Genomic DNA, 10,742 nt, shown 5'->3' on the forward strand with positions numbered 1-10,742 from the left:
CAAACGTTCACCAAACTTACAGAAAATGACGGAAACCCTTATAGGACAACCTAAATATATACAGATCACGCCCCTAGACTGGGCTAAATTTAAGCTTGGCCAACTTTAAAAAAAAAAAAAAACACACACATCAGTGGCTTATATAATATTTTTTTTTTTATTTTACTTTGTAAAGTTATAATTACAGATAAGAATAAAACCAATAACAAATTCTAAGTATATTTATGGTAAAATATTTACGAGACGTCCTGTGATGGGAGCTACAGTACATTCCTTAACTTAGGGTGCGTTTACACCAAGCGAGTCAAGTCGCGTCAAGTCAAGGCAAGTCATCACGCGTCATGAATCGCCACCCCAGTTTAACATTAATTTGTATGTATATTTGAAAAAACCGTTTACACCGGAAGAGTCGCGTCGAGTCACATATAGGGCTGGACCCATTTTCTACATCAGTCACAGCGAGTCCGTCGTCGTGTGATGGTTATGGAAGTGGAGTTCCTGATAAACTTGGTTCGGGAGCGCCCTCCTATATATGATCCCAGTGACCGCAGCCACCGGGATCGTGATGCCATACCTGCCTTGTGGAAGGAGGTTGCTGCTGCAATGAAATGTACAGGTAAGACAACAGTTTTATTCACTATGAACTATACACTAGGCTATGAACTGTACATTAGCTATATTTACTATGAATTAAACATTAGGCTCATTCACCATGAAATATACATTAATAGATCATTCGGTCTTGCCACTCAAGAGCTCCAGCTGGGGAAACAAAATATTCTTTCAAGATATCACGAACTGCCATAGCTTCTGTTGTAGGCCTCGTGCTTCTTGTTGCTGTCAGGCTTGAGTTTGCAAAATTGGATTGTGTTGCATCATGAACATCATCACTTGAGAGTAGTTGAAATTGTTTTCATGTTGAATGAAATTATGAAGTACACAAATACTTTTCACCAATGATTCAGATACTTCAACACTAGTCTCCATCAATGTCTGAAGTACATCAAATTTCTTAGCTAGCATTCCAAAGGCACACTCTACTGTTCTTCTAGCCCTGCTGACCCGATAGTTATATACTCTTTTGGAGTAGTCCAAGTCCTTTCTAGGATATGGTCTCATCAGATTAGGCTTCAGAGGAAAAAGCTTCATCTCCCACAAGAAAGAATGGTATTTTGTTGCAGTATTTGTATTTCACGTGACTGTGGGATACCTAAACATCCAGAAATCAATGACTTCCCCATATTTGATTCAGTGAAAACAGAGCTGTCACTGTTTCGTTCATTTGATCCTACATCAATCAGTGTGAAGCAACAGTTGGCACCAGCAATGGCTAGGAGAACAATAGAATGGTATTCTTTATAATTATAGAGAAGTAACCCTCCTCCAGCCGGATATTTCAGTCGACAGTGTTTGCCATCAATACTCCCAATACAGCAAGGAATATTACACTTGTCGAAAAATGTTCTGGCTATTTCTTCCCACTGGTGTTCATTAGGTACTGGCAAATACTGTGGTTGTAGTGCTTCCCATATGGCATTGCTGGTTTCCTTGACAATCTTGTGTACTGTGGCTCTACCAACACGAAACTGGTAACCAAGGGAACCGAAAGATTCTCCAGTAACCACATGTTTGGAAAGAAATACAATAACAAGCGTTAATTAAACATTTTTTACAGTAAATAGCCGTTCAGTAGTGAAAGTCATTACCATATAATAATTGTGATCCTGTAGCTTACTACTATACTTCGTAAAAATTATATATATATATATATATATATATATATATATATATATATATATATATATATATATATATATATATATATATAGATAGATAGATAGATAGATAGATAGATAGATAGATAGATACACAATGAATTTCAGTAATTAAGTTTATGTTCGTTGCTAGGCTCATATATCATTATATCAGCATTGTGTATCATTTATAGTATATATATATATATATATATATATATATATATATATATATATATATATATATATATATATATATATATATATATATATATATATATATATATATATATATATATATATATATATATTCACACACACACAATGCTGATATAATACTATATGAGCCTAGCAAACAGTATAAAATCAATAATTGAAATTCACTGTGCACAACTTTAATTTCAAATATATAACATTTCATGACTACATAATAAAGATACTAAATTCTCATTTAACTCTTTACAGAAGCCGAATGTAAGGACAAATGGCGGCACCTAAGAAGCAACTTCATGAGGGAAAGGAGAAAGATTAGTGTCAAACCATCTGGATCAGCTAATACCGAAACAAGGAGGTGGGTGTACTATGATGCCATGCAATTTCTGATCCTCATGTGACGTTACGACCAACATCCTCAAACGTCCCTACACCTCCTGATGAAGACACCTGTCGTGAAACGGAAGATGCATCTTAAACTCTTCACCTTCGGTTGTCATCGAAACACCAGACAATGTATCTCCTCAAGAAGCAGCAAATAATACCGAAACCTGTGAGGACCGTAGTTCTGTCCATCCTATTCTTTCCCAAGTCAAAGAAGACTGGTGTCACCAGAAACGCAGCAGGGATGCTGCAGATGAGATGGATATGCGTTTTCTAGAAGAATTAAAACAACTGAGAGAACAAGCGTCTTCACAAAATGTTGATGATCCAGATCGCCAGTTTCTGTTAAGCTTACTGCCTATGATGAAACAACTGTCGCCAATTGACAACATGGACATTAAAATTGAAATATATGAAAATTTCGTAGGGAAGCTGTTTTAAACCTGCCCTCTGTCCAGTATGGCTACTGGACTGAGCAGAATCAGTCACATACGCCATCACCATGTACATCCAATGTAAGTGACAGTTACTCACAGCACGAGTATGCTAACCTCTGAGAAATACTAGCTTAGAATTTCATGATTCCTTACTTAGAGCTGTACCATTTACTTACCAGCAGGAATACATGAACTATCTTCATGTTATATTTATTTACTATTGCCCTACATAGAAGCCTACTTGAAATAATTATTGGAATGTTCAATAAAATATTTCTTACCTTAAAAAATGGTCATTCTTTCTTCAACTCCAACTGCACGCCTGTAGTTAGTGTTGATTTTCTTTATGGAAGATCCAGTCAACTCCACCAGCTTCTTAAAATTTTCATGTGTCATCCTAAATAGTTGTAGAATTTTTCTGGATGGTTCACCAGGTCTGGGAATAAATGACAGAAGCTTCCAAAATCTGGCCTCTTGGTGTTCAGTTCATGTATCCATATTCGTTTTCTCTTCTTACGTCTGCGACGACGAAGCCACAAAAAGCAGCTACTTCAACCAGGGAACATGCATCCATTCTCCATGAAATCAGACAGGTCACTGAGTACTGACTTGACGCTGGCTGGCCTGTCGGTGTAAATGGAGATGAGTCAAAATGAATCTCATCAAATGACTATCTTGACTTGACCGACTCGACTCACTTGGTGTAACGCGCTTTCTAAGGGTGCGTTTACACCAAGCGAATCGGGTCAGCGTCCGTCAAGGCAAGTCATCACGCGTATGAATCGCCACCCAGTTTAACATTAATTTGTATGTATATTTGAAAACCGTTTATACAGGAAGAGTCGCGTCAATTCCAAGTCACGGCGCCGCGTCGCCGTTGCCGAGTCACATATAGGCTGGACCCATTTTCTACATCAGTCACACAGTCCGTTGTCGTGTGATGGTCGCGGAAGTGGAGTTCTGATAAACTTGGTCAGAGCGCCCTCCTATATATGATCCCAGTGACCGCAGCCACCAGGATCGTGATGCCATAGCTGCCTTGTAGGGAAGGAGGTTGCTGCTGCAATGAAATGTACAGGTAAGACAGCAGTTTTATTCACTATGAACTATACACTAGGGCTATGAACTGTACATTAGCTTATATTTACTATGAATTAAACATTAGGCTCATTCACCATGAAATATGTTAATCAACAGATCATTCGGTCTTGCCACCAAGAGCTCAGCTGGAAACAAAATATTCTTTCAAGATATCACGAACTGCCATAGCTTCTGTTGAGGCCTCATGCTTCTTGTTGCTGTCAGGCTTGAGTTTGCAAAATTGGATTGTGTTGCATCATGAACATCATCACTTGGGAGAGTAGTTGAAATTGTTTTCATGTTGGATGAAATTATGGAAGTACAAAATACTTTTCTACCAATGATTCAGATACTTCAACACTAGTCTCCATCAATGTCTGAAGTACATTAAATTTCTTAGCTAGCATTCCAAAGCGTACACTCTACTGTTCTTCTAGCCTGCTGATCCGATGATAGCATATACTCTTTGGAGTAGTCCAAGTCCTTTCTAGGATATGGTCTCATCAGATTAGGCTTCAGAGGAAAAAGCTTCATCTCCACAAGAAAGAATGGTATTTTGGTTGGTATTTGAATTTTCTCGTGACTGTGGGATACCTAAACATCCAGAAATCAATGACTTCCCATATTTGATTAGTGACAGAGCTGTCACTGTTTTGTCCATTTGATCCTACATCAATCAGTGTGAAGCAACAGTTGGCATCAGCAATGGCTAGGAGAACAATAGAATGGTATTCATTATAATTATAGAAAAGTGACCCTCCTCCAGCCGGACATTTCAGTCGACAGTGTTTGCCATCATTACCCCAATACAGCAAGGAATATTACAATTTGTCGAAAAAATGTTCTGGCTATTTGTTCCCACTGGTGTTCGTTAGGTACTGGTAAATACTGTGGTTGTAGTGCTTCCCCATGTATGGCATTGCTGGTTTCCTTGACAATCTTGTGTACTGTGGCTCTACCAACACGAAACTGGTAACCAGGGAACCGGAAGATTCTCCAGTAACCACACATGTCTGGAAAAAAGACAATAACAAACGTTAATTAAACATTTTTACAGTAAATAGCCGTTCAGTATTGAAAGTCATTACCATATAATAACCAGATCCTAGTTTACTACTATAGGTAAAATTATATATATATAATATATATATATATATATATATATATATATATATATATATATATATAGATAGATAGATGATAGATAGATAGATAGATAGATAGATAGATAGATAGAGAGATACACAATGCATTCAGTAATTGTTTTATGTTTAAAGTTTAGGCTCATATATCATCATATCAGCATTGCGTATCATTGTATATATATATATATATATATATATATATATATATATATATATATATATATATTATATATATATATTCACACACACAATGCTGATATAAGACTATATGAGCCTAGCAAACAGTATAAAATCAATAATTGAAATTCATTGTGCACAACTTTAATTTCAAATATATAACATTTCATGACTACATAATTAAGATAACTAAATTCTCATTTAACTCTTTACAGAAGCCGAATGTAAGGACAAATGGCGGCACCTAAGAAGCAACTTCATGAGGAAAGGAAAGATTAGTGTCAAACCATCTGGATCAATAATACCGAAACAAGGATGTGGGTGTACTATGATGCCATGCAATTTCCTGAGTCCCCCTCATGTGACGCCACGACCAACATCCTCAAACGTCCTTACACCTCCTGATGAAGACACCTGTCGTGAAACGGAAGATGCATCTCAAAACTCTTCACCTTCGGTTGTCATCGAAACACCAGACAATGCATCTCCTCAAGAAGCAGCAAATAATACCGAAAACCTGTGAGGACCGTAGTTCTGTCAATCCTATTCTTCCCAAGTCAAAAGAAGACTGGTGTCACTAAGAAACGCCTTGGGGATGCTGATGAGATGGATATGCGTTTTCTAGAAGAATTAAAACAACTGAGAGACCAAGCGTCTTCACAAAATGTTGATGATCCAGATCGCCAGTTTCTGTTAAGCTTACTGCCTCTGATGAAACAACTGTCGCCAAATGACAACAAGGACATTAAAATTGAAATATATGAAAATTTCGTAGGGGAAGTTGTTTAAACCTGCCCTTCTGTTCAGTATGGCTACTGGACTGAGCAGAATCAGTCATACGCCATCACCATGTACACATCCAATGTAAGTGACAGTTACTCACAGCACGAGTATGCTAACCTGAGAAATACTAGCTTAGAATTTCATGATTCCTTACTTAGAGCTGTACCATTTACTTACCAGCAGGAATACATGAACTGTCTTCATGTTATATTTATTTACTATTGCCCTACATAGAAGCCTACTTGAAATAATTATTGGAATGTTCAATAAAATATTTCTTTACCTTAAAAATGGTCATTCTTTCTTCAACTCCAACTGCACGCCTGTAGTTAGTGTTGATTTTCTTTATGGAAGATCCAGTCAACTCCACCAGCTTCTTAAAATTTTCATGTGTCATCCTAAAGTAGTTGTAGAATTTTTCTGGATGGTTACCAGGGTCTGGGAATAAATGACAGAAGCTTCAAAATCTGGCCTCTTGGTGTGTTCAGTTCATGTATCCATATTCGTTTTCTCTTCATACGTCTATTTGACAAGCCACAACAAAAGCAGCTACTTCAACCAGGAACATGCATCCATTCTCCATGAAATCAGACAGGTCACTGAGTACTGACTTGACGCTGGCTGGCGCGAGTCAGTGTAAATGGAGATGAGTCAAAATGAATCTCATCAAATGACTATCTTGACTTGACGCGACTCGACTCACTTGGTGTAAACGCAGCCTAATGAAATCTCAATTCAGACTGAAAACTCTCTATCTAGTACTAATTACTGACTCGCTACTCTAGGAAATCGCGTCGAGTCGAGTCACGTCAAGCCACGATAATTCATGACTCATCATGAATCACCAGCCCAGTTCAAATGCTGAATTCTAAAGGCCTTTGAAAGATACCGTTCCACACCGAACGCGTCGAGTCACGTCACGTCACACTGCGTCAAGTCGCTTGAAGTCACAAATAGAGCTGGACCTATTTTTGACATCAGTCATAGTGAGTCTCACGTGCCGTTTGCAAATATGGTGGTCGGACTACTAAGTCCGGGAGCCCCCTGCTATACATGCTGCCAAAGGCCAAAACCACTGTGATCGTGACTTCATTGTCAGTTTATGGAAAGAAGTTGCTGCTGCAATGTCATGTGTCGTGTACAGGTAAAAGACAACAGTTTTATTCATTTTGAACCATTTATTAAGCTTTGAACAATACATTTTGCTTATGTTTTACTGTGAACTATAGGCTAACCTAACTTAGCCACTCAAAATAGCCAAAATTATCAATACCCCCTTTCTACCCATAGGCCCTTACTTTATAATAATTATGTAATCTGCTAGATTAGGTAGGTTTTCCACTTTTTCAGGTAGTCTAATATACTAAAACTGATATTAAAGATTTTAGCATGGTTGAAACTTCAAAACTAGATGTGGAGCTTTCCTCCAGAATTATCTGGTAACGAAATATCTGAAATTTCAGTGGTTTTTATTTTGGAAAAATAACATTGTCTCTCTCTCTCTCTCTCTCTCTCTCTCTCTCTCTCTCTCTCTCTCAATAATCATATAAACGGTCATTATTAGGGCAGTGTGTCATTTGTTCAGATGATGCACCCAGATTCAAGGTTTACATATTTTTACATCTGCGACAACAAAGCCACAGCAAAGCTTTAATTTTAGGAAGAGACTATGCACCCATCCTCAGCAAAACCTACTGTGGCAATATAAAGGTAAAAAAAAAAGAGTACAGACTTGACTTATTGACGCAGTAGGTTGACGTGATTGGTTGTGAACAGGTTTCATCAAAATGAATCGCATCAAATGAATTATAGTGATTTGACGTGACTCGACTCGATGCAACTCCATTGGTGGAAAACAGCCTAGAGTTGCGAGAAGTCATTTATAGCCCACTGAAGTGATTTGAAAATTTTTCCTGCAAAATTCGTTCAGACTGTATGGCGCCAAATGTTGATCGTTAGGGATGATACCGAAAAAACCCTAAAGCTATAAACAGTCGTCAATTGACGATGCCGGCTCATAAAGGGGGCTTGATTTGCTCGCCATTGTAAAGTTAATGTTACTATACGCATGTTGGACCTACAGTATAGCCTGGTTTGAACTGACTTTGTGATGATATGCAATTAATGGTATAGAAAATTCTTTTGCAAAGTAAAGATTTCATAAAACTGAATTATAGTGGGAATTTCACATATCTCAGAGAACTTTATAGTAGAGGTAAAAGACCCATTCTTTCTTTCGGTATTTTATTATGAACCAATTTAGAACTCATTTTCTTACTTGATTATTGTTAAATGTGAAAATCAAAGGATAAATCAACTTATAATTTATAGATGTTTAGAATACTTCCACATCTCCACCGATGAAAAAATAGTAATTTGCATATATTAAGAATATTCTTATATCTCCTCTGATAAAAAAAAAAAAAAAATGTATAGGGTTTTCTGTCTAACTGCAAACATGTTTTAAAAAGCCTCAAACTCTAGAGTATGATCATAAAAGTATATTTACTATGTTGCTTAGATTGTTTTGTTTTCGCCAAATTCCATATCTAAAATGGTTATTGTGTATATTTATGGAGCTCTTCCTTATTATTAATGGTGAGCGAAAGCAAACACCAATATAAAATTGGTTCTTATGGTATAATCTTCGGGAACGATATAAAGTATACAAGGGACACAAATTAGATGCCATCGGGATAATCTCTGACTCAATGAATTATTGTCCCAGGAGCAACAGTATTGCTAATATGGTGAAATGTCAATTTTGCTATGGCATATATACTTTAAGGAGGTGTAAGTTACACACAAACATATGAACATTATTATCAATATGGGAGGTATTTTAATGGTATATTGATATAAGAATGAAATAATCAATATAAGGGTACAAAGGAATAAATGCTGCAAACATAAGCAAAGCCTTTCTTGTACCTCAAACATACCATGGTGTTTCATATACCAACACCTACCTCCCCTCTCAGGCTCGTAGTGCAACTCTTGAATGGTCTCCTCTCCTCTGAGCATTTGAAAACGATATGGGGTCATTGGGGGGATATTATCTAAGGACTGCTTTACTAGGTCGGAGTAAGGGGTCACAGAGGATGTGGGGAAGGGGTCAACATTAGAGGGTGGCACTGGGCAAAGGAAACGATGGTTTTGCCACCACACATGGCCGCTTGGGAGATGAATCGCATAATCCCTGGACCTTCCACATCCCATGACTATTCCAACTTTGTCCCAGAGGTGAGATTTCAAGTCTTAGATCTGAACTTGTTGTCCAACACTTTAATGGTCAGTCCTCAGACTTGGCCTGCCACTCTTGTGACAATGATTGAGGTCGGCCATACAGGATTTTGAGCAAGGAATGACTGCATGGTTGGGAGTATTTGGAGCTCTAACAATCCTCAGTCGAATGCTTCACAATCAATATTGCCAGATGGTGCTGTTATGAAGATAAGATGCTTGACTGACTTGTACAGTGGCTTCAGCATGATTGTTGGTAATGTGATGATGTTATTACATGTTGAACTTCCCAACGCTTCATAAATTTCTGGAACTCAGCAGTGGTGAATGGTGGTCCTCCATTGGTTCTGAGACAAAGAGAACATCAACTTCCCAGAAGTAACAGCAAAAGATTCTGATGGTGTTAGAGGTAGTAGTGTCACATTTGTAGGAGAAAACAACAGGCTGACCTGAGAGTCGGTTGACTATAACGAGGAAGGACTTCCCTAAAACAATGAAGAAGTCTGTCAAGACGGACTCAAAGGGCCTTGTAAGGGTGTCGTCATTCATTTAAGATTCGTGTTGGGATACCTGCAATATCTGGCATGACTCACAAGCTCTGACTGTGTTGGCAATGTCAGAGTTGATACCAAGCTAAAAGACTGCTTTGCTTGGCTCTTGGTGGCTTCCACACCTCAGTGGCTGTCATGTGAGTGGAACAAAGTGTGGTGGCAGAGGGCAGCAGGACATATGATTCTCTCTCCGTATAGGATGAGCTCACTGTCGGTGTAGAGGTCATCCTGTATCTTTCAGTATGTAAGGAGTTGTGAAGATCATATCTATTGGAAGGGAATCCTGAGGTGACACAGTTAAGTAGATGAAGGTATGAAGTGCCCTTTCTTGCTGCAGCATGAACTTCCTGGAAAATCCTATTGGCATCCTGAGCTGAAGACTCTTCTGAAGATGTGACATCTTTCACAGTCATGATGGCTTGGAGATGGGTGGCAAAAGAAGCACCTGAGATCTCATCCTCTAGTGTGTGGGTGGCTGACTGGAATACAAAGCGACTTGCCAGCTTGCCACACAGTTGTGAAGAGGTAGGGTGAAATCATTGCTTTCATGCACTGGAGGTGGGGATTCTCAATAGCATCCAATATGTAATAATTCAGAATTGGTATGAGGGGGTGGTGATCTGTCATTACAGTGAAATTCTACAGGCCAGCTAAATATAGCCTACATTTTGACATTGCCCAGATGATGGACAGCATCTCAAACTCAGTGGTGGCAGAACATGTTTCAGCATCAGTAAGAAACTGAGAGCCACATTGAATTAGGTGTAGGCATCCACCATCATGGTCCTGCAGGACGGCGTATCCAATAATGTGGAGGTGTGAGTCATCTGTCTGTAGGACGACAGGTAGGTCTGGGTTGAAAAGGAACTGGTGGATTGGTAAGAGCTAACTTCACACATTGAAAGGCCTGTTCATGATCAGGTGTCCAAACAAATGTTCTCTTGGGGCTCATCAGGAGGCATAGAGGCTTAGCTG

General features: G+C 38.5%; 2 pseudogenes; both read left to right on the forward strand.

Annotated features, from left to right (window-relative positions):
- The first annotated feature begins 483 nt into the window (after window positions 1–483).
- Window positions 484–2,908, forward strand: LOC136834719 (uncharacterized; annotated as a pseudogene).
- A 444-nt stretch (window positions 2,909–3,352) lies between these two features.
- Window positions 3,353–6,207, forward strand: LOC136834704 (uncharacterized; annotated as a pseudogene).
- Window positions 6,208–10,742: the final 4,535 nt, after the last annotated feature.

The sequence above is a fragment of the Macrobrachium rosenbergii genome, chromosome 54 (genome assembly GCF_040412425.1).
Source record: "Macrobrachium rosenbergii isolate ZJJX-2024 chromosome 54, ASM4041242v1, whole genome shotgun sequence".
NCBI lineage: Eukaryota > Metazoa > Arthropoda > Malacostraca > Decapoda > Palaemonidae > Macrobrachium > Macrobrachium rosenbergii.